Here is a 23,952-nt window from a genome sequence, read left to right as displayed (position 1 = left end):
TTTAGGACACACCATTGGAGATGTCTGACATTTATTCCCCATGGTTTTAGCATTAACCTAATGTGTACCCTGAACCAAATGTCACCCATGAGGATGTGAATATCCTCAAGTGAGCAGCCCCATTGCCCCCTGCATTTTGTGCAAGTGCGTTATCATTGTAGGTGCGCTTTTGAACGCTGTTAGCATCAGACTGTCCCACTCTGGGCTATAACACTCCACAGGGATAAATCCCAGTGTGACAGAGCTGGTGGCAGCCTTTAGACACCCCTTGAGAGAAAAGCTGTTGAAGCATGTATAGATGGACCAAGTCCATACAGTAGGTGTTTCCAAATCGTAGACTGAAATATGTACATAGGTAAAATAAGATTTTTTGCTACCAATCCTTTGAAAAAGTTCCAAGATGGTTTTAGATTACTAATTGCCAAATATTGAAGCACATTTCACATAGGACTCCAAAATGTATGTAAAAACACACATAGTAGTAAATGCATGCTCTGCTGAGTTCAGATGTAATTAGTTTGTATGGCACCATTCAGTAAAGCAAACAGCAGGTTGTAAAATCGTAGTTATATGCATTAACTCTCAGGCTATGCACAAGCAAAAGAGGATCCCCTTACGCCTGCAAGTTAACAAGTTATAGAAAGCTCTTCTTTGAAGTCCAAGCAGGACGGGGGATTAGTGAAACCGGTTTTCACCTCCAGAGTTTGAACTTGTGTTTGACCACTTATCCAAGAAAGGTGTGAGCGAGTCATATGGTCTCACCCTTGTGAATGTAATAAAACCCATGAATGTTACAAAACAGCGAAGCACACCTTGATGTAACGATCTGTCTGCTTAAAATTTCAAAGGAAGCTTTTGGTGAAAGAGTAAGATGGTGTGCTGACTACAGTCTCTGAGAGCTCAGTAGATCTCTGAGTCCATGGTATCTGTGCAGCAAGTCAGATGCTGCGATCTTCAAAGGATATGGGCAGGGGTTGCTGCAGGGTTACCCTCAGCATGAACCTGTGGGCACTCAGTTATTTCACAGTAATTGCCTGTTTCTAGCTGCTACAGCATTTCCTGAATATAAGAAAGTTCACTTCTTAACTGAGGTATTGCTCGTTTACTGGGTAGCTAGTAAGGAACAGCTCTTAGGGGTAGTCAAAGAGCTGCAACTTCAAGGCCTCATTTTCACTGCAGTGGCTTGTTCAGCTCCTCGTTCTGTAAGAAAGTTACAGCTTCAACAGCAATTTGTAATCACTGATAACTGGTAATGGTGCCCCTCTAAGCTTCTTTGAAAATCCTAGCCAAAACGGTCATCTCCTTTGGCTATCAACTATCCATTCACTTATAATGTAAGCCCAGAAGATGGAAACACTAAGAAAAGTCACTCCACTAGGGTTGGGTTTTTTTTTGCTGTAAAACATTACATCTGTGCCTGCAGTAGTTCATTTTAAAGTTGTGACACTTGGCAAGCCCCCAGAAGCCCCAAGTGTTCACTAACAGCACAAGCCAAATGCTCAGCAAGGGGACTGACAGTGTGAGTCTCTGAACCCACCTCTTCAGGCTAAATCTTTGCAAAGAGGGAAAAATGTGATAGCTTAGAAGAGATGCAGACAGAAACTTCACACCCATTCTGCCCACCCAACTGAATATCTGCTCCTGTCCCTATTTCAACTCTCCTCCAGTTAATGGTTGCTTTTTAATGAATGTTGACTGTTAGGATGGGAAGCAGTGTCAGCATGGAGTAAAGGTCATGATTAAGAACACAGATTTGTTTCTAAATTATCTGTAAAAAATACTGGAGCATCATTACAAACCTCGAAGGGCTTTAGGCAATTCAATCTCCAACACCATTTATAGACTGTTTTGCTACAGCTACCCAAAGGATGATAGTGACAGCAAGATGTGATGACAAATTTTGCTCTGTGGACATTCATGGTGGGATTCTTTGCCTCTACCTTTCACCGTCTAAGGAAGGTGAAATTATCGCTGCTGTGAATTTTATGCAGTTGAGACTGCAACAGAAAGGTTGAGTGAGTCCAGCTTTGAAGGTGGAGATAGAAGTTCAGGCCTGGGCACAATGACTTTTTAGCAGACATTTCAGAGTGCCAATCAGTGCATGAAACCAAACTCTGCCATGAGGCAGAGCAACAGGTCTGTTGCCTTCCAGGTGTATCTATTAATGATGTAATGCATATCTGTGCTTCCAAAAAGTCACATGAATTGGTATTGTGTACAGTTTAATGTTTTGCTTGTTCTCTTCCCTCTAAGAGAATAATTATGGTCTTACCTCCTCATTCATTAAATCAAACCTTGTTCTCAGCTCAATGAAGAGTATTCCCCACTGGATACACTTGCTTTTGTACTGAGACCTTGTCAGCTCAGTTTCAGCCTAAAGCAAAATTTTCTGGCTGGGTTTATAAGCTCTTCAATATAAAGGGATTATAATGGAAATTGCAATTTTGCCTCAACTCTGAGAGCCTGCCTGCCCTGCGATGAGACGTTCAGTACCCTACCAGACTCGCGCACATGCCCTCAGGCAGTATGAAATGATCACTTTCCTGTGTGACAGCCAAACCTCATGACTCAATACAACTGTGTGGTACGTTGCTCCACTGATGTGCTTTTGTAGGAGAATAATTAATTCACAGTGACTGACATTGTTTTATTTCCACCTCATCACTGACATGTTGTCTGAGTTACATCATATCCCACAAACTGCGTATCTTTTTTGGCTGCTGATGCTCTCTATTCCCTCTTCTTTAGTATGATACTCATTATAATCTGCTCTCTTATACTAAGGCCAAGACTCCTGCTGTGTTTCCAGGTAATGTATTCTTCTACTGAGTGATTCACTGGGGAGGAGAGAGAAAAGAGAGAAGGAAAAGCCTTGAGAGGAAAAATGTCCAAGTTTCATGATTTGTCAGTCTCTGAAATAGTTCCAAAAATTCCTTGGTGTTCTGGAGGTCTTTCCCTGCATGATGAAAGCACTGGGCTTTTGTATTGTTTGCTTTATTTTGCAATATTTTATGATTCTCATATATTCTGAGTTGTGTTGATTTGTGACTAGTTTTTCATCATCACCCTGGGAGGAATTTTCTCTGGAAACACAGGAAAGAAACAACGCCCTGAAGTGAGACACTGCAAATGAGCAACTGCCATCAGACGATGGATTCTGTTATTTACCCAGTTCTTGCAGAATACTGCAGCATCTGATCACCTTCCAAAATGATAAAGTGAAAATAAAAGCATCTTTCTCCCCTTCCCATTTACCTCCTGCATCAGCTCTGCAGGCTGTTATATAGTGAGGAAGAGCCACAGTCTTCCCCAGCCAGGGAAGAAGGCTCTGTGATTAAAGAGGTAACCATGGATGCAAAACATGTCAGCTCAATTCCATCCTCCAACACGTATTTTCTGAAGCGAACTGCCTAGTACAGAGCATCTAAAGTCTCTTGATTTGTAACGAAACCAATAGAAGTTATAGATTTAAATCTTGTTAGGAAACTAGACTCCAGTCTCTCTCTGTCTCAGATGCAATCTGTGAAATGAGGATATTAGCATCTCCCCAGATCACAGGCAATAATTGATCCATGTAGACATAGAAAGCACTCAGATTCTGAGACCATGGGAGCTGTTGAAATATCTGAGAATGATGACTCCATCTCCTTGCTCTAGGGTTATTCTTGATTTACAGAAATATAAATGAGACCAATTTCTCACCATTCATATTTGAGAACACCTCCACAAAAACAGTGATTCCTTGAGCACTAGAATTCAGGGACCTAATTTCCTATGGATTTGCATCTCTATGCTAGGAGTCCCTCTGGATCCTCTAATAAGCACTGGATTCATGATACAGCCATTCTTTTAACTGGGCACTAACAGGATTTCCCTTCTTTACCCAGCCACCTACATTCATGATGTGTTGAGCTTATTCTCCCTACCTGTCTGTCTAACCAGCCACCAAGGCTCGTTTCCACTAAGAAATTGCCTTCGCTAATTTAAAACATTCATATCCTCAGCTGCTGTAGCAGAAAGGGTATAAAGCCTAATACAATTAGTTTCAAGCCAGCTTTACTTACATTGGAAAAAAATTACACTTTGCTTTCAGTTCTGATCTCCCAAAAGACTTTCATCATTTCAAATTCTGTTTGTATATCCCTGGAACTATACTGACATCAAATCAGCATAAGTTAAGTGAGAATCAGTTAATGGAAATTTAATCTATATCACTTGGAACTTTGTTTATCAAAGTCTTGGCTTCACTATGCAGCGTAAGGGGTAGATACAGAGTAGTCTCACTACAGCTGGTAGAACTACTCCCACTGTGCTATTATAACTAAAAGCAAACCTGCAAATATATCCATATCTAGGGAAAGTGGGTAAAATCCTGGTTTCAACTTTGTAGTTGAATGTATAGGGCAATAATTTCACCATGAGTTTTCTCTGGAGCAAGAGAGATTCCACGAGCTTAGAATCAGGGACAGGTTTTCATGTCCCATATTGTTCCATAAAGGAAAATAAAAGCAGCAAAAGCCAATTTTCATTGGAATTGGCTTGACTGGGTTTATAAAGGCTTGTAATAAAGAAGCACCAACTTTGAAACATGTATACAAGCCCAGTTTTGAACAACAAGCTTCTGGCGCAGGCTGCATTTTTTACCCATTTCTTTTGCTTCAAAAGCAAATGGGCCTTTTTTAGAGTATAGATAGAACAACGTGTTTTGGACAGCTTTCACATTAGGTGTCATTTTATGAAGCTGAGTTTCTTATTCTTGGCTACTCACACTAAAACTGCAGTTCTTATGAGCACATTTTAATGTATCAATTTATATTCAGAACAAAGAACCTAGGGTTATCCCATCATTAGAAATCCTTATGAGCTTGATTTTTTACTGTTTTCATCAAGTAGGATTATGGTTTCCATAGAAAAATAAAACAAGGTTTTCCTTTATTTTCTTTTTTTTTCCTTTTCTTTCCTCCCACAGTTTATTTTTGGAACAACAAATACTTGTGTTTTGGGTTTTTTTTTTTAAACCAACAGGCATTTGTTGTATATTATAAATTGGAATGGAATGTGCCTTTTCCCGCAAATGCATTAACCTGCTAGCCAGATGTGTAGTTTGGCACACTGACTGAATGCTGGTTCTCTCATGTAAAGACCCACAAGACAGTTTGGGTCTTATCTGTGTTATCTAGTAGGGCAAAATTCTTGCAATGTCAACCAGCACCAGATAAGGGTTCCTTTCCTACACGTTTTTTTCAAAGCACTGAGAAAACCCTACAGACTCTAAATGATTTATGTCAAAGTATTGAAGTGCTTATTAAAGATGCTCAAGTAGGGAAATTTTCACTAGCATGAAGTAGCCAAAAAAGAATCATCTGTTTCTTCTCACCGATACTCAGAGATCTGCTACTTATTCACAAGACAATGAGATGACATGTCAGTATTGTACCATTTGCCAGAATGCATGTGTGTGTTTATCAAGGCAGCATGAATCTACAACTCTCAAAGCGAATATTTTTTTTCCAATGAAAAACTGCAAAAAGGCATCAATTCCTCCACCTTCAGAAATTATATTTTCTTTTGAAAAAGCATTTTGATGGAAAATTCCTACTCAGCTCTTCTTTGCATAAATTCTTATAGGAGTAGAAAGAGTAGCGTGAATTCTCTCATGCTTCTTGGTGGGTGATAGCATCCCTTGAGGGCAGAACCTCTTTGCAGCATTTCTTGTACAGATCTACACCGACCTCCAGGGACTGCGCACCAGCATATAGCTCCATGTGTGTCACGGTCCTTGCAGGATCAAGGTCTTACCCGGTATTTTGGAGTTTTCATTTACATAAGCATCTGTAAAGGAACATGCTCTAAGTATTTTGCTTCATTTAGGCCCATAACCTCAACTGAGGAAAGAGGAGCAGAGGCAGAATTTACAACAAGATAGAAAGGAGCTATGTTTTATAAATGTCTCTGTCCATCAACTTATTGTTTGTCTTTTTGTTGCCTCCTATGCTATAATTCCTTTGCACAGCAAACTCCTTAGGCAATACCTTCAGATTTTAAGCTATTTGGGTGTAGTGAGCACTCTGCATTTTTACAGGGTGCTCCACCTCTTTCCTGGAGTCTTGCCATGGCTTTGCAAGTCAAAAGGGATGAGAATGGACCTGGGAATCAATCCAGCTGTGTATTTTGCATCAGATAATGCTGGAAAGATTTCATCCTGAGACTATACTCCTCACTTACTATGCTCAGGAAAGAGAATATATGCTGTATCTATGGGGAGAAAACACGTTATACAAAAAGCTTGAGTCCAGAAAAAGATTCCCAAACCCCACCCATAACCATTTTAAGAGAAATAGCACTCCAGCTGTTAAAAAAAAAACCAGCTAGTCAAAGGTACCAAAGATCCTCAGGTCCGTTTTCCAGAAGGCATTTGCTTTGGTTGCTTTCAAATCCAGGGCTTGCTTTCTTTGCCATGTCTTACTCTTAATGCTTTAGTCACTTAAACTGAGATAGAGTTTGCAAGAAGCTTCTTGAATGATGCCACCTAGAAAAGTCCACGTGCTGTCTTGACGCAGTTCATTAGGAATTTATTCATCACTGATAGCAGAAACAGATGCTCAGCATTCAATCCAAGCATGTGACACTGCAGGAGAGAGCAATGGATGTTGAGTGTATTTATGAGGAAATGAAAATGGAGAAAAGCTGGGCTTTTGGCTTCTGTCCACTACTTTCCTTCACTTTAAATGTTTGCCCAGGCTTCACTGTGTCTCTGCATATTGTATTAGCCCTAGACTTACGTAGCTCTGTTTTCATTATTAACCTACAGAGGAATTACTGGAAGACTCTGGTGTGTTATGTATCACATAAACCCTCACAGGGCTGCTATGGCAATAGGCTGGACACCAGCATTCATTTTTTAATGCTCTGGGGAATGGACTGATACTTCAGAGAGACTAAATAAGTTGTCCCAAACTAAGTTACTTAGAGCTCAATATAATTACATTTTTCCCCATAGAGGCGGTAACAGGAGACTAAACTGTATGTTGGGCTTCACATTCAGTAACATCCACTTTTCTGCAAAAAACAAAGTCAACTTCATTGTTTATCCTCATTTAGAGTTACGAGAGACATTCAGGGTCCTGTGCAAGATGATTAATGTCTTCAGCTGCCAGTGAGGCAAATGGGAGTTGAAGATGCTCAGGTTCTCACTTTAGTTAAATGGATTTCTGCCTGGACACAGCCACTGGACTGCAGTATCCGCTCCTGTGGGACTGCCAATGGCTGTGGTTGCTTTGCAATTAAGGAAAAGCTCCTGAAAACAGCCAGGCTGCACCAGAACAACATACCAGGACTACCTATTGCCAGCAATGCTCATCAGAAGAGGCTCAGGAAAAGTGGCTGAAAATGAGGATCCTTACAGACCCAACTTTCCCAGATACACCCTCCCAGCTGCCATCCAGAGCTTTAGTTCCGCTTTGTGAAGGTGAGGTATTCTCAAATTTCCAGTCTGTTCTGTGTTCATGGGACAATGGCATCTCCTTGCAGACAAAGGACAACATTCTCCATTTTGATTTGTCCCTCTAATCTGCACTGCACATTTGAATCTTGTCCCATGCACTCAAAAATCTGTCCCTAGCACCAGCAGCACAGATAAATAATATTTCCAGCCTTCCAAGAAGATAAAGGGAATGAAGGACAAAAATGTCCCTTCATTTGTCTTTTGCATGCTGGGTTTTACTGCAGATTTATTAATGTCTGGACAAAATCATTAGCATTCTTTAAAAAGTCTAACTCTCCAGCCAAAACTAAAATTAATTTGATAGATTCTCCTTGACTCTCAGTTATTAGGTGACTGCAGAAAATGTTCATAAACATGAAGGACCTTGACACTGCAATCTGAAAATTGCCCTCATAATAAATTAAAGATTTTTTATAATATGATTTCTCATTGCACGTTTTGCCCTGCTCCTTCTTCCAAAGAACGTTTTCGTATATATTTCAAGCTCTCTCACTTTCTCATAGTTGCAAGAACTTTTATGTGACTAAGCTGTATATTTTGAAACATTATCTTCGCCAAATAGTTCTAACAGCAGACAAGAAATAAAAATGTGAGCAGTACTGTTCAGCATCACTTCAAGACTTCATAGTGTGCTACAGTTTGGTTCAGATGTTCACAAAGATATTCTAATTAAAAATCCCAGTGGATTTGCTTTCTAAGAAAACTGTCATTTACATGATAATGTTTTATGTCTCGGAGAGAAACTGCAAATCGGCACTGAATAGAGAAAGAAAGAAAAAATGCCTGTGCTGCAAGGACATTTATATATGAAAACTGGGTCAGAAATCACTTACAAAGATTACAGCTATCAGAAATACTGTGTTTTCAGCTGGAAAATTGGGTTTATCAAACTGCTTTTTAATTTTGATGATCTGATTGGAAATCTGACATCGTAACCTGTGTACGATATCCTTCAGTCCTCCCATTTCCATGTAAATGAGAAGAGAATTTAACCCACTGAGTGGGATGGGAGTTTGCCTTAATAAGCAATGAAAGTTTGGATCCAAGATGAGAGACAGATTTGAGGGGGGGAAAGCAGTATCTTGCTGGGCACAGGTATGAGATGTTGTCACTAATATAATCCTGCCATACATTTTCCTGAATTTAAAACTGTAGAACCAAATTGTACTGTGTAGCCACATACATTTTATTAGATTATTCCAAAGTCCCTGTAAGTGGAATTTAATTTTTTTTTCTCTCTCTTTATATTATCCTTGGTGATAGTATCCATATGTCTCAAATATAAGATAATTTTACAGACTCTATTTTGTCTTTTTAGAAATATTTACATTTTCTCATAGTGTTGTTTCTTTCATATAAGTCACACTGTCTCTGTCTCACTGTTGGTCACACACTTCCGTTGCTTGTAAAACTGTACAACATTTTCACACATAGGGTGAAAGCGATAAAACTCCCCTTTTGCTGATGTCAAGAGCACAACAAATTAATTTACTTCAAGATTTTTTTTTTCAGATTTTAACAGTTAATAAATTGCTATTTTGCTTTAGAGAAAGTAAATCTTTTGCTTTCTCTGACAGAGTGTCAGAGGCTCAGTGCCACCCTTTATTACCACAAACCATCTGAGATCTATTGACTTAGGTGGAGCTACATCACTCTGTAACAACTGAAGACCTGGTCTCTAATGTGCTGTGAAAATCAAGTTTTCCTGGAAACACAGTACAATGAATTTACAAGCTAAATAGGGAAAATGTGATCCTTCGCTGCCTTTTTTACTGCACAAGCCATTTATAAGGCACCCAGCATTATGGCAACCCACAATCTTTATGTGGCTGGCTTAGAAGCTGAAAAAGACACTCCAAGCAATAGGCTTAAACTTTCAACTTGGACATATCTCAACCAGTCTCTCTACATTTTCAATAATTTTTTCCACAGTGAGGACTCATATGACGATGCTTTTGTGTTGTGGCGTTTTAGCACAACCACTCTAAAACAAAATTGAAAAACCTATATAGACAGAAGTTCAACCTGTCTATAGATCTGTATGGGAAAGTTATTTTTTCTTCAGGGTCTGCAGTCTTCAAAGTGGCTGAACTAGTTTAGTTCAAGTTGCCAGAAATAGCCTTTTCAGGCACACAGAGAGCTCGTAAAATGGTAGGTGAAGTTTTGAGTGATGGCAACAGGGGACTGGGACAAAAGCTGTTAAGCCACCCTGGCTGTTTTCTGTGCTCGTGCTCCCACTGTGATTAACCAGTCAGCTGTACTGAGCTGGGATCCCAAACCTCACATCATCTCGTTTGCTCCAGTAGTTCTTTTAAATTTGCAGAAGAACTGAGAAACAAAATAGGAAAATGAGTCTGGTGACTTATTGTAGGTGGATGATTAATTGTTCTGAGATTGCAGTCATGATTACAGAGCTTTCATCTCAGGTGACGCTAATTGGGTTTCTCATTCTTCTGCACGCATACGTGATACCAGGGCAAATTCAATAGCACTGGGGAGGCTGCATGCAAAGCCCCTCTGTTTATCATCATCAACCAAACAGCCTTACAAACTACTAATCAAATACATGGTTTATTGAAATAAGGCACTGTCTCAGTTTGGGCAGTGTCTAAAGCCCAAGGCCTCTGATCAGGACAGTTTGCTAGTTGGGTTTAGGAATATAGTTTTACCAATCACCTATGGTAAAGCTATGCCCAGGTATGCCAGTGCCACCCTGCAGCCACTCCTCCAACTGCAGAGCAGACAGACAGACAGACAGGAGATAAATCTGGTGTGTATGCAGCCCAGAGTAAACACAAGCACTTTTCTTTTCAGTGTTTGGATGAAGTTCAGGCAAAGCCAGAAGCCATAGGAGACATCCACTTCTCCCTGCTCCCACTGAAGTTGAAGAGGACCTAGGGTAGGTTTGTAAGGGATCCAGAGGAGGAGGCGATTAATGCCACGTAGGCTGGGATCCACCAGCCTCAAAATGCCTGGCAGGGGGTGAGTGTGCAGTCCCTGCTCCAACTTGCAAATTCAAGCACAGTCAGAGGGAGCTGCAGAGGAGCTGCATGCCCTAACGGGGAGTGGGATGGGGCTGCTCTCTGCCTGCACACCCAGAGGTCTGGAGAGCACAGGGAGTTAAACTGGTTATGCCAGTGATGTGGAATCAGGCTGCTAATGCAGGAAAACAAGGAGGAGGGAGGAGGGCAAAGCAAAGCATGGGAAAGCACATGGGAAATTTGGGAGGAAAAAAAACAAAACGGCCTATAACTGCTTAGTAAACATAATTTCTTCTCACCCTGGGAGAACCCTGTTTTTCTGAATGTATCCTACATCATAATAGCACATGGAACAAATTAACTTGCAGCCATGACCTACATTAGGATCAGAAAAAGACTGTGCTAGCTAAAACAAAGTTGTGAGCTGATGTTTTCAAAATACTGAGCTGTTGTTTTCTTACAGCCTTTAGGATGATCCCCTGCAGCAAAAGCTTCAATGTATTCAACAGCAGAGCATGTCTGTTAATAGCTTTCAAGCATTTAAGTCTTCAAATCCCTGGGAAGCATGGCTATCCCTCAGTCATTAGCCTCATTTGATCTAATGGGACAAGCACAAACAAGAGCAAAACCAAGGAATTGCAGGAGTGGAAACAACATTTCCCAGAAACATCCAGTAGGTGTGAAATATCTGGAATCCCCAGCATAACCACACCAAACTAGTGAGATACATATGTACTTGGCACATCCATACTAGTTTTGAAATTGCTTTAGCCCTTTTGGATCATATCCAAAGTAGGAAAAAGCCAGTACAATCTCCTCTTCTGCAGAAGAGGCAAAGCAGTATTTGTTTGTTCAAGTGGCCCCTGCACATAAATGAGCGATACACACAAAACTTGCTGGCAGAATGGCTGGATCCTGTTTTTGAAGCCATATTTTTTGCAACCTAAAGATGCAAACCTAAGAAGGCAGAGATGGGTCTCAACCAGGATGTTGAGTCCCAAGCCCAGGAGCAAGCGCAGAATCTTCCCCTTCCCTCTGGCTGGTTTTAGTCTCAGTACGTTTTCAGCAGTCTGGCTTCTGCGTTCACTTACGTTCCCCGTGTCCCAAATTCAGCCTACACCCTGTGTGCGAAATTAGCCTCTTGTGAAAGGGTTTGCAGCACTCTTCCATAACAAAAAGCTCCAGTGTGCTCTCCCTTCTCTGAGGCTGTTGAAGTGGATATACTAACCCATAAGCAAACAACCTTTGCCAATGAACTTAAATATCAAGTCACAATTAGGAGGCTGCAGTTGACGACGCATAACACAGAAAAGTCTGACAAGACTGAAGGAGTGCCGCATAATGTCATCAGACATTACCAACCGCCATTGGGCCTGGAGCTTTCCCGGGGAAGCCTGCCAAGGAGGCAAGAGAGTACGATGTGTGCAACTCAGTGGCAAGTAGCCTCAGACAGTGTAAGAGACTCGGAGTTGTTGTATATAAATCTCCGAAGGCTGGTGAAAAACAGCTAGTGAAAGCAAGTGAAGCAGCAGGGAGAGAACTCTGGAGGCAAATGTTAGAGCATCACCGAACCATATGCAACCCTACAAAGATAATGGCCCTAAATTACCTCTCACTTGCATTGGTTCATTAAGAATTTGATAGAGCTCTACTGGTGCCACTGGAAGCCTGTTCAGAGAGCTAAGTGGACTCTGGATCAGGTCCTAGGACTGGAAAATATATGAGGTCATAAAGTACACTATTACATATTTTATAAGGGAACAGCTATCAACGTCTGCTCCACCCGGAGAACATACAAAAAACAGCTGGAAATAAGAACAGCTGTGCATATCCCAGCCTCTCTTTAGCTGCAGCTTCTTCCAGCTACTCCTGAGCTCATGTTAGAAAGACACTTCCATGGCTCCCTCTCTGTAGGAGGAATCTCAAAACACTGAGAAAACAATTATGTTCAGTGACATATGTGAGTAAAATAATTATAGCATAAATAAGATATGCTTGACATTATTGTCAATTATTTGAGCTAATCTCTGGGTATGCAAATGTGGATGATGAGGGATGTGTTTGCAGGCATCTTTAATAACCGCTTCTTACGTCACAACTTTTCAGCCAAGATTTTGGTATTTACTAGCCAGATTTAAAACTATTCTATGAATACAGTCCAAATCAGAGCATCCGTTGCTTATACATAAGATTCTTCTGTTAAGGTCTTCACAGAACAACTGGCAACAGGGATATGTAGTGGGTGGAGGTATTGCTAATGAGACTACTACTTATTCCCAAGGCAGAGATTTTTAGATCTGTACTAAATTACCTGCCTCTTGGGCAAAATTCTTCACTCTCACTCACACAGCTGATTTTGATCACACATTCTGTGCTAGATCCATTTGCAAGTCTACCACAATGTCATCTGCACTTCCAAGAGGGAAAAAGAGATATAGGAATCTGTAGATGGATGGATCCGTAGTGCAATCTGGACAATTTTGCATTTGATTGCTTTTCCATCATGTCTGGGAGTTGGACCCAAATGGTGTTCTTTCATCATGATTTTTTTCTCCTTTAGTCATATAAACTAGCGTATGTGTTGCATTGAACTGCTGCTTGATCATTGAATCTAAATATCCAACAATTGATAAAGAAATTGGTTTACTTTTCTGGCATATAACACTGGCTCCCTTGGAATAACAGACAGGTATTTAATTGTTATAAGGACTTCTATTTATTTTCCTAAAGATAAATGAAAAAAAAATATAGAATGCTCTACTTCGCAGAGTGCCCTTGTAAAATATAATGTATCTGAGTGGAAAACTTGCCCAGAGTTTTCCATAACACACCAAATTAAATGCGAGCTCTGTTTGGAAAAGACATGCAGTGTGCCTAAGGCTGTTTTTAGTACTGCTCACATGGAAACGTCACACCATGCAAGTCTCCATTGTAACCCACGCAAAACTGATATTGCTCCTCAGGAATGCAGTCTCTTGGCCTGTGCTGGTGGAGTAACGGATGTCAGTCTGCATGGATAATTGGGAGATTCCTGGGTTTTTAGCTCTATGGAGTAATGCTAGCCTCAAGTTGCATATAGGATAGATCCTAGTAATTCACTGTCTCTTTGACTATGGCAGAACTATAGAAGTCTATACACAAGAGATGAGTTTTGGAGACTAGTGTTGCTAATGCATATATATCACACATATCTGTCCTGAAGTTTTAGGTGAAATGCTTCTCCCATCTGATTTTATCCATACGATAAGAAGTAGAACTAAAATATTGCTCAGTCATGACAGAAAAGCCTGAAGGTGATAATATCTGACAATTTAATGTGAAAGTTGCCATGACATAGAGGAATTCCTGGGTAACATAGTGCTGTGATGGCAGTTCCCCCTCCCAACACTTAGTAGGAAAGCTATTGCCACTGAAGAGGAAGGGCACAGAGAATACCAGTGACATTAAGTGTCCGGGCCACGAAGATCAAGCCTGTTGAAATTAGTTTTTAATAAATATGCTAACACAACGGAAATTCCTGAACACTGGATGGCAGCTAGTGTGTTGCCAAGAGTCAAAAGTGGAGCTGAAGTGTGAGCCAGCTGGCCAGCATCAATGCCAGGCCAGGCAATAGAAAGCTGATAAAAACTTCAATTAATAAAGATAATTAATTAAAATAATAAAGTATAGAAATATAATTAATGCCAGTAATCATGCATTTATGGAAAACAGGCCTCATCATATAAATCTGATGTCATTCTTTGATGAGATTACAAGTTTGGTGGATAAAGATAACTGCATAGATGCAACACACTTAGAGTTGCGTGAGTCATAAATCTCAGCAGAACACAACATGCTGATTATAAAAAATCATGAAACATCTGTAGAACAGAGGTTGTTTGTAGCACGATATGGTTGCGGGCCAACCACAGTCGATGGTTGCAAAGCTTCAGCAATCTGACATGCAGGAATCAACATCAGAAAATAAGAGGTTAATCATGGAGAGCAATGTGCATTATTTAGCAATTTGGGCACTTAAGATGCATTTTAATCCCGCCAAATGTAAAATTTCACAGCTATCAATGAGGAGTATAGGCCATATTGCAGCAAGGAAGACTACATGGAAAGCAGTGAGTTGGGAAAGAGTTAAGCAACTGAATATGAGCCCTCCTCCTAGGAAAAGAAAAAAAAGGCAAATAAGCAAATTTGACCTTTGGATACACTAAAAGAAGAGAACTGGGGGGGTGGATTTTTACCTCTGCACACAGCACCAGCAAAACTATCCTGTTTTAGCACTTGCATTTTTTAAGGCTGCTTAAAATTGGAGTAAAGAGAGTCTAAAATAATTTAGTAAAATGTTTTACATATTATTTATGGAATTCAATCAGTTTAATTAACCAGTAAGACAATGGAAAGGTGACTTGATTGCACTGTGCTTGTACACACAAAAGGAGAAAACACTGGGTATCAAAGGACCCTTTCATCTAAAGGAGCAAAGCATAACAAGAAGCAAGGTCTGAAATGTGAAGCCATACAATTTTAAGTGAGCAATTAAGAACACATTTTAATAGGGAAAGTTATAAACCGGTTGTAGAAAATACTGAGGAAATGGTGGATTCTGCAGTTCTTAGCATATACAAATCAAAACTAGATGCTAGTTGCTTTTCTGGAAAAAAATTTAACCAAATGTAAGTTTTCGGGCTAAATATAGGGGTAACTGGCCTTCATTAAACTAAATGTCAAACTAAAAGATCTAACGGTCCTTTCTGGCCTTAAACCAAATGAATCTCTGAAGAAACAGAGACTGTTTTTTCTTTACATAATCACATGATGACTTCTGGTTTTCAGCCAGTTGAAAACATGCTTCAAATTTTTCAGCGTTTTGACTGGTTTTCCCATTCTGCCTTTAGTATTTCAAGCAGATCAGTATAAATATTGATAAAACATATTTCCCACCAAAAAGGAGATTGTTCAGTCAATAATTTCCATTGGCATTCATATATTTTTATATGTTTATGACTGGCTTTAGATGCTGTATTCCTCTCAGCATTTCCTGGTGAAAACCAGAACACTTTGTCATTGAAACATCCATACAATTTTGTTTTGCATTTTTTTCTTACCTGTATTTAATATTTTGTGAGTAATCAATGAAATGAATGACGTATGAAGTCATTGTTTATTCCTATCTTTGCAGCCAGAAAGAGTTACATCAGTGCCATCTGCTAAAGTTTTTCATTTCTGTAGCACGTGACAGGATCATATTAATGTGGAGCAGTTTCTCACTGCAGCACCGTATGTGGTGTCACATTTTTTGCATACCTCCATTGCTATACGATACATTAGCTTAACAGACAACTGCGTGGATTTGTGCAAATTTTGAATCCAAAGTGCATGAAAGAAAATGGAGAAATTTAATTGACCTAATGGGGTGGGACTTCCAGGACCAGTTTTTCCCAGCATTGCTTATGGTACGTCTTAGTCCTTCCTGTCATTTTCCCATCATGATGGGAAGGCCCTGTGCTGCTGGACCACATGGCGCTGATTCACGTGGTCTGAACCGCCTGACATAGCTCACACCCACGTAGCAAAAACCTAAAGAAAACAACATCCTTTTGTCTCACCAGCAAGGTCAAGGCTGGTTTTTTTTAGCGATACGGCCAAATACGAGTTGGTTTATCTCACTGGGGAATTCCACTCCGGGGAAACAAAGGATGAAGTGGTATTTCCTAATGAAAAGCATACACTCTGCTGCGACCTACAGGCCACAGCCGGTATGCGTCTGCCAAGAAATGCCTTTTTTTTTGGTAAGAGATTTTTCACTCAGTTCTCCTCTCAGTGCTCTGCTGATTGTAATGGAGTTATTCCTGAATTGTTCAATATCAGTGAAAGGAGAATTGGGTGCACTCTGTTTCCAAAACTCTTCCCTAACAAGTTCCAACATGTTGTCCTCCATCCATCTCCCACCCGTGCTGGGTATTTACAGCTACTCTCTTTATCTTTCTAGCACTATATTAACAAAGTTAAAGAAAAAAAAAAATCCTGCTCCATACATACGCTTAAGATACATTTGAAACAAGTACACAGCAGAGTCGCTGTCAGAGCTGCACGCTTCATACCAACCTTCCTCCAAATGAAGTGAAGGACTCAAGGGGCCAAATTACATCTGAGGTGTCAGTTTGGAGTAACCTTGGGCACCTTCACTAGATTTTCCCCATCTACCAACTTTGAGAAGATAATTTGTGAAATAGCCAAGTCTGTATTTCAACTCCTTTACTACAGACATGTGAAGAAGCGCTTATAATGCTTGGAAACATCTCCACCAACGGGGAACTCACAGCCCCTTGATTTTCCACATTCCTGGTCAAAGCATCATTTGTAATTATGGGCAAAAATCGATCTGGGACCCCAAGGAGCAAGCCACAGGCTTTGCCCAGCTGGTAGTGGTCTGGCTCGCCATCTGTTCTTCCCTTCGCATCATTTTCCTGTTGGGGGATGGTTGCAACCATCAAATTACAAAGTAAAAAACAATGTGGCTGATTACACTCCACAAATAATAAATAACCAAATCACCTAGAAGATGGTACACATAGGATGTGGAAGCTGTGCTTTTCTGGTCTGCCAACGCTTGTTTGTTGCTCACGTATCCTTTGTGCTTTTGAACATCTCCCTTTGTACATGAACATTTCATGTGCTGTCAATGATTTGCTTGAATCATACACATTTCCAAATAACTACATGGCCTAGCACCTAATGGTAAGCTCAGAAACCAGAAGCAGTTTGTAAATCATTCACAGATCAACCAGAGAACAGAGCCTTGGAAAGTACTGTTTGAACAGCTATAATACACTTAATAATATTGCAATAAAACGTTGATACTTGGAAATCAATAGGGTCTGACAGACTAAGTATAACTCTGTGGTCACAAACATGAGTTTAACTAACTTCAGAAATATTACCTAGGCTGGATGAAGATGAAAATTGGCCTTTTCCTTTATTGAGGGAAGAAAACAACAATTTCCTGCACTGTGGTTGTGTAGAGATTTCACCTCCCTGCTGCCATGCCGCTCTCCTGATAAGCAACTGTTTCATCTCCCTGACCCAGGGAACACTGATTCTGCTGATTCTTTGAAGGAAGTCAAGACATGCAATATGCCTTCATCTCGGACATGTCCGGAGCCCCGAACAAAGCAGCATGACAGGACGTGCACCAGAGCTGCAGCGAGGCATGAGTCAGCCTCCTCTGGCCATAACTCTAAGTCATTGCAAAACTCCCTTCCATTTATTCCATCTGATCCTCTCCCCTGATTAATTTTGCAATGGTGTAATTTTAAAAGCACAGTTATGCTCTCTGAAGGAGGTACAGGATCTCTCGGGGAGTCTTGGAACAGTGTTGCCAACTCACATGATTTTTATCTCGAGTCTTATGATTTTTGAGCGTTCTTCAGCTTTGGCTGCCAGAAGCATGCAATGACATGAGAAACTCAGCTAGCTCCTCTCTTAATTTTTATTAATAGTAATTTTCTAGACTTTATGATTGTACCCTAAAGACCTAGAAATCAGAACGCAAAGGAAAAAGGGGCCAATTTAGTCATTTTAACTGTGATTTTTAAGATTACTGTGTAATTCATGAAAACCTGACTCAAGATATTTTTCTGTTGAAGTTGGCAGCACTGTTTGCTTTTCATCCTCACTAAACTGCCCCTTAATATTATTCTAATTTAACTGCCTAGGTTATTAAAGAAATGGGGAATACATACTTTCTGTTTCTGGAGGCAGAACAGCAACCTAAGTCATTTTTTTCAAGTGCTTGCAAGGGGCTTGTCAGTACTGGATGAGGAATGGGGCCATCGGGATGGTGGGGAGGAGAAGGGAAGGAGTTAGGTCCTAACTGGAAATGCAGAGAAGAGAAAGAGAAGATGAGTTTGCCCTCCCTTAAGGAAATGTCCCTCCATAGAGCCTCCCGGAGGCAGGACAGCCTCTTTGGCTGCTTCCTCCAGGATGAGACAAGATAGGCTGGCAAGAAGCAAAGGCACCTTCTGCAAACCAGGTCCCCATGCACATGGCTGAGTCTGCTTTTCCTCTGGTTTCCACAGGACTGCAACTAGACCCAGCTCAGAGTCAAGGAAATACTGTTCTTGGGGCAAAGAGGAGTCCATATTTAACCAGTTTTGAACCCAGAGAGGCGAATTATACATATTCTTGCAGTTACCCAGCTTCCAAGCTGGATTTCTCCTTTGCCTTTCCAGGTGCCAGGGGCTGTGCACACAGTGGGTGCATCCAGTGTCACTGCTCTTCAAAACATAAAGTCTTGCAAATTAACGGGGGGGGGGGGGTGTGTGTTAATTCTCTTCTCGGTCATTCAGAAAGGCTTTTGCTGAAGTCTGTTGTGGCCAAACCATGCTGCTGACAGGGCCAAAATCTCTATGCCATTAATATAGCAGCCAAGCTCCCATAAAGGGGAGCTTTGTTAGGGACAACCAGTTTTGACCCTGAAGAGGAACATGACTACCAGAGCCGCCGTGTTTTTCAGGGGTAGGCAGGAGGTTGTGCACAAGTCACCTTTTCCTCTCTAAGAAGAGCTGCTTTGACACCAGTTAGGCAATGGGGACCGTTGCTCATAAAGGAAGTGCCTCTGCCCAAAAACATCGTGGCAGAATATTCTGTGGGTGTATGTGCCCTTGCTGAGCTGTAGCATGGTCACTAGCTGGTGGCCACAACATGAGTCCTGTTATACTTGGCATCTTTCTGAAAGTGCTACCTACTGAAAGCATTTAATTAACTGATAATTTTAACCTTCAGAACAAACAAAACAAAACGCAACTGTTCAGCTCTGATGACTTTGGAGAAAACCTCAAAAACATAACCCGGGCATCCCCTGTAGGCACCAAAGGCAAGCGGAAAGGTTGCCAGACTTTGTATTTTGCTTTCAGACACTGTGGTCGTAAAGTCAACCTCCTACTTTTAGAGGATCTGACACCATTTTTGCATGGGAGGAGGCATTAATGGCTTATCTGGGCATTATCTTTGAGAGAAAAATCATTTAGCAGATATTAGCTATCTCTGGATAGTAATGGGCCAGTGAAGAAAAATGTGTTTTGCTTAAGTGTTCATTACCATTGCAAGTTTCACTTGCTTTAAAACAACTTGCATATTAAGTAGCAATAATGTAAGCCTCATTAGGGGCTGCCCATATGTCTGGCAGTGAAAGGATACATAGCTATGGTACAGTGGAAAAAAATAAAGACTTACAACAGTAAGCTGTTCCCAACCTTTTCCACTGGCAATCCCACCCTGCCAAGCTCCTCATCCAGGTGGAGGCTCCCACTTCTGCTACTGGGTCGACCTGCAGTCATTCCTCCTCTCCTTTATGAATAACTACTCACATAACTTTCCATCTGTCAAGTGGTATATTACTCTGTAAGTGCGAAATATATTACTGGTATGTCCATTACTAGATTGGACTACTAGCGAAATAAAGTGATATTCAAGGAAGATGAGTAAATGTATCAAAATGCAGCCCTAAGGAAGAATTCATCCCAGTACAAATGGAGAATTATGCTCGGCTGTACTGAGCTTTGCCCCAGAGGACAGAGACCCAGAGAGCTAAGCCTTATAGCTTGATAATATATATAATAATATTGGGAGAAAGCTTTTGACAAACTGAACATGTAAATATGCAAATTTGCATTTGTAAATTTGCAAATGTAAGTTTGCACACAAAGATGTAGATTTCTAAGCATACTGAATATTCTGGGAATGTGGAGATTTGGCTCTGAGTGAAAAAAATCAAGATTTGGTGTATTAATAGCCAGACCCAAATCAATAATGGAAGAATTTCACCCAAAACTGTAAGATGTGTTGTATTTTTCATGCCTCTAAGCAATTAATATTAGTATTTCCTGCAATCTATAATACAAAATAACTTTAATTTCTTCCAAGCGTGCATTTTTATGAAGTTAGAGGAATAAAAAATCTGACCTTGAAACACAGTCATGCTAATAGTAATAAACTACAAAATATGTACGATCCAGTTTATCATTATGCCTCAGTTAGATGAGATTAGCTAATTATGCAGCTTATTTTCCAAACATCTATATGCTGCTTTTGTTTGTTTGTTTGTTTGTAGTTCTGGCAGAGAAGCCTCAAAAGGATGGAAAACATGATTAAGGATTTATTTACATTTTCTTTAAATATCAGCAGTATTACATTATGAACAACGTTTTTAATCACCTACCCAATTCTGTGTTCATAATGTTGCCCATAAATTCTGAGCACTGATTTATTTTTTGACAAAGCATTGCTGGTTTTATGTGCAAACCTACGGAGCCTGATCTAATCCTCATTAGAGTCAAGAATCAATGGCTCTTATAGACATCTGGGCATTCAACCAGGTCCCATTGGTATCTTTTCAATCACTAGCAATCACACAACAGCAACAGAGAACTTGCAGCTTCATCTCAAAACCTAAAGTCATGTTAAATCTATAGTTTTAAAGCCAGTCCTTGGAGAGGCACTCGCTTTTACAAAGAGCAGACCTACCCTTGTGGGTGGCTTTTTAGCAGTAGCTCTGAAATCAGTGTACAGAGGAAGCATCTTTATCCCTACATTTCCAATAGGGAAACTAAGCATGAAGTGACACAGCACGCCTGAGCAGATCCATCAGTTTACCATTGCTAAATGTGCGAATCCTGCTCCCTTTGCCATCACTGCTCCTTCCTCCCCTCACTCCCCGCTCCTGCCTGAGCAGCTCCAGCCTCCTCCTTGCACTGCCTGTCCCTTGTGAGACACCCCACTGAGCCAGTTCAACCCACTGATCCAGCAGAAAACTATCCACTTTTTCCACCCGGTTAGCAAGTTTGCAGCAGTTACCCTAAACCCACACTTTTGCACCTCCAAAGCCAACTTATTGCAGAGGACTGCCATCATATTATCACAACATTATGTAAAATTATCAGCATCAAAAGCCTTGAGCCTGATTTTACCCCCACTCACACAAATCAAGAGGAACCACACTAGCACATAAGAGAGCCATAAGCGAGGGAAGACTCAAGGCTTCAAGATCCCTGGGTACCCCAAAGTGCTCCTGCCTTTGTGGGCTGCACACAGGCTGCCCACTCTGCACCTTGGGTGCTCCCTCTGAGAGGGGAGGGAAAAAATCCAAGGCTGAGAACAAAGAAGGTCATTCAGCAGCCGTTCCTATCCTATCTTTATTTTAACCATAGCCCCCAAGAACTAAGAGCTGGAAAGACTTATTAGGTCATCCTTGTCAACTGCCTGCCAAAGCAGGAATACGCTCTGTAGTATTTCCTTGAGGGCTTTTATCCAGCTTATATTTAAATGATTCAAGTAATGGGGATTCCACGATCGACCAGACTTCGCTGTTTGGAAAAACACACTGACAGCCAGCTTACATTTCCTTCTGCTCATTTTCATGCCATTCCTACTCACCGTGCCTCCTTTACTAACCAACACAACTTTTCCTATGCTTTTGGAGCCGCTTCCCTGTCCCTGCCATGCTGCACTTAGGATGGGATGGAGTGAGGGAAAAGGTTGACTCATGTGAATGCAGCTTTAAGCACAAATTTATCTCCAAGATCTTGGGAATATTTGCTCCTTGGCTGCTGGCATAAAACACAGCAGTCTTGGGAATGTCCTGAGAGGTTTAAAGCACAAACTGGTGATCTTAACAAACTAGATATCCTGCCCTGCTGGGTGTCTCCAATGTCACTATTGACAGCTGAATTATACCTCTCCCTTGAGCTTTTATTTAAGCCATTCAGGCTTCTTTTAAGCATCCCTCCATTTACAGCCCTCCCGCCTTAACTGACATCCTTCCAATCTGTCCAAGGGAGCCTTTGTTCCCCCGACCCACTCCAGAGAAATGAGGCCCTTTGCAAATTGCAGACCATCCTTTCAATTATATTTCTATAGTAATGCTGGCACATTAGTTCCACTTATCCTTGGTTAATAGTTCAGCTTATATTCAAACAGCCATTAACATAAAATCAACACAGCAATTTTGTATGAATTCTCATATCATTAATCCATTTAAAGTGGATACACAGTTCACACTCCAAATTCACTTAATTATTGACTTAATAACATTTAAAGAGGTCATGGTCTTTGGCTCCATTGGAATGCATTCTTTTTTTTTTTCTCCCCTCTCCCTACTTTTATAGGTTTTCTGCAGAAGTTAATTTTGCAAGGTTTGGGTAATGCTTGGAGGTGTGTCACCTCTGTGAGAAACCCCCACCTAGTTATAGGTTCAATCTCACGAGGAATAACCTTGCAGAGCCCGTTGGCTGGTTGGTTGGCTCAGCTGGGGGAAAGAGAGGAAACGTCCATGATGGGCTGCATAAAATGGACCCCATTTGCCCAACCCCCTCTGCAGCAGGCAGCCCTGAGCATTCCAGCCTGGAGCATCCCGGGGGTCTTCTTTCGGCCTCCTCCATTGCCATGGGCTGCAGGAAGCCCTCACATTGTCCTGCTGTTGTGGCAGCCATGAGCCCTGCTGAGGAAGGGGAGATAATTGCATCTTCCTCTGTATCTGATATAATTAGCTTTCTAGCTCTGGTACAGACAGTGGATATATCACGATAATTTCTAAGCGCTACACACAAAATTAATAGTTTCATCAAAATTGTCTATGGAGAAGCTTGGTTTCCTCTATAATTTGAGTCAATACTTCTTTTTTCTCACTCCTTCCCCATCCCTCTCTTTTCTCTCCTTGTCATCATCCATGGCAAATGATGTTGTTTGCGCTTCAGCTGCTGTTACAGGGCAAAAGCAAGCAGCAGGTCTTGCATTTCATTTTGAAAAATGTCAGGTTAGGACTTGTCTGAATCCTCGCATAATTTGTGCTGCTGTTGGAGGACTTTCCGGAGACTCGTCTTCCTCCAGTGACTCCGGTGGGATTTGGGAGTACAAATGAAGATCTGGGGAGGATCAGAAAAACATCTGAAAGCCATGGGAAACATGTGCATGGGCTGATACAGACCATTGTCCCTTCTAGCCTCCCCGTGTGGTCTGGGCGCTTCCCTGAGGGCCACTGGTGACAGCAGAGGAGGGTGCCCAGCACCACGTGGTGCCCCGGGCTGGATTCCACCTTGCTGTCGTGCAAGGCAGGGCTATCAGACTCAAGCAATAGGTTAAGTCCATGCTGGACATGCTGTTTGCCAAACGTCCTTGAAAACTATTTTGAGCCATCCCTGTGATTATGGTAGCTCATTTCATTACCTTAAAGCCACTTCTCTTTGCCTTGGCTACATGGCAAGCCGCATCTCACAGTACATACATATCTTAACTACCCTTTCTCCTCTCCAAGATACCAGGGCAAGCCAGGCATCCCTGCTGCCCGTAGTACATTCATAGCACTGTACTAGCAGGAAAACTTCACTATAATAGACACCAGTGGAGACTAATTGCATTAAGCTTTCTGCTGGAGAAGGGTCATTGGAGCCTATGAGGCTATTCAGCTCTTCCCTGCCT

At 41.2% G+C, this 23,952-nt stretch overlaps 1 long non-coding RNA gene across 1 annotated transcript in view; it reads right to left on the bottom strand.

Annotated features, from left to right (window-relative positions):
* Positions 1-4,821: 4,821 nt before the first annotated feature.
* Positions 4,822-23,952, bottom strand: part of LOC127022484 (uncharacterized) — a 51,397-nt gene continuing 32,266 nt past the window's right edge. Inside the window, exons 2-3 of the long non-coding RNA XR_007767350.1 lie at positions 6,383-6,628; positions 4,822-5,832 (exon numbers count right to left, since the gene is read on the bottom strand). This is a non-coding gene — a long non-coding RNA (uncharacterized LOC127022484). The remainder of the gene's footprint in view (positions 5,833-6,382; positions 6,629-23,952) is intronic.

The sequence above is a fragment of the Gymnogyps californianus genome, chromosome 15 (genome assembly GCF_018139145.2).
Source record: "Gymnogyps californianus isolate 813 chromosome 15, ASM1813914v2, whole genome shotgun sequence".
Lineage (NCBI taxonomy): Eukaryota > Metazoa > Chordata > Aves > Accipitriformes > Cathartidae > Gymnogyps > Gymnogyps californianus.
The sequence above is the reverse complement of the archived record's forward strand: the minus strand, read 5'-3'. Positions and strand labels throughout refer to the sequence as shown.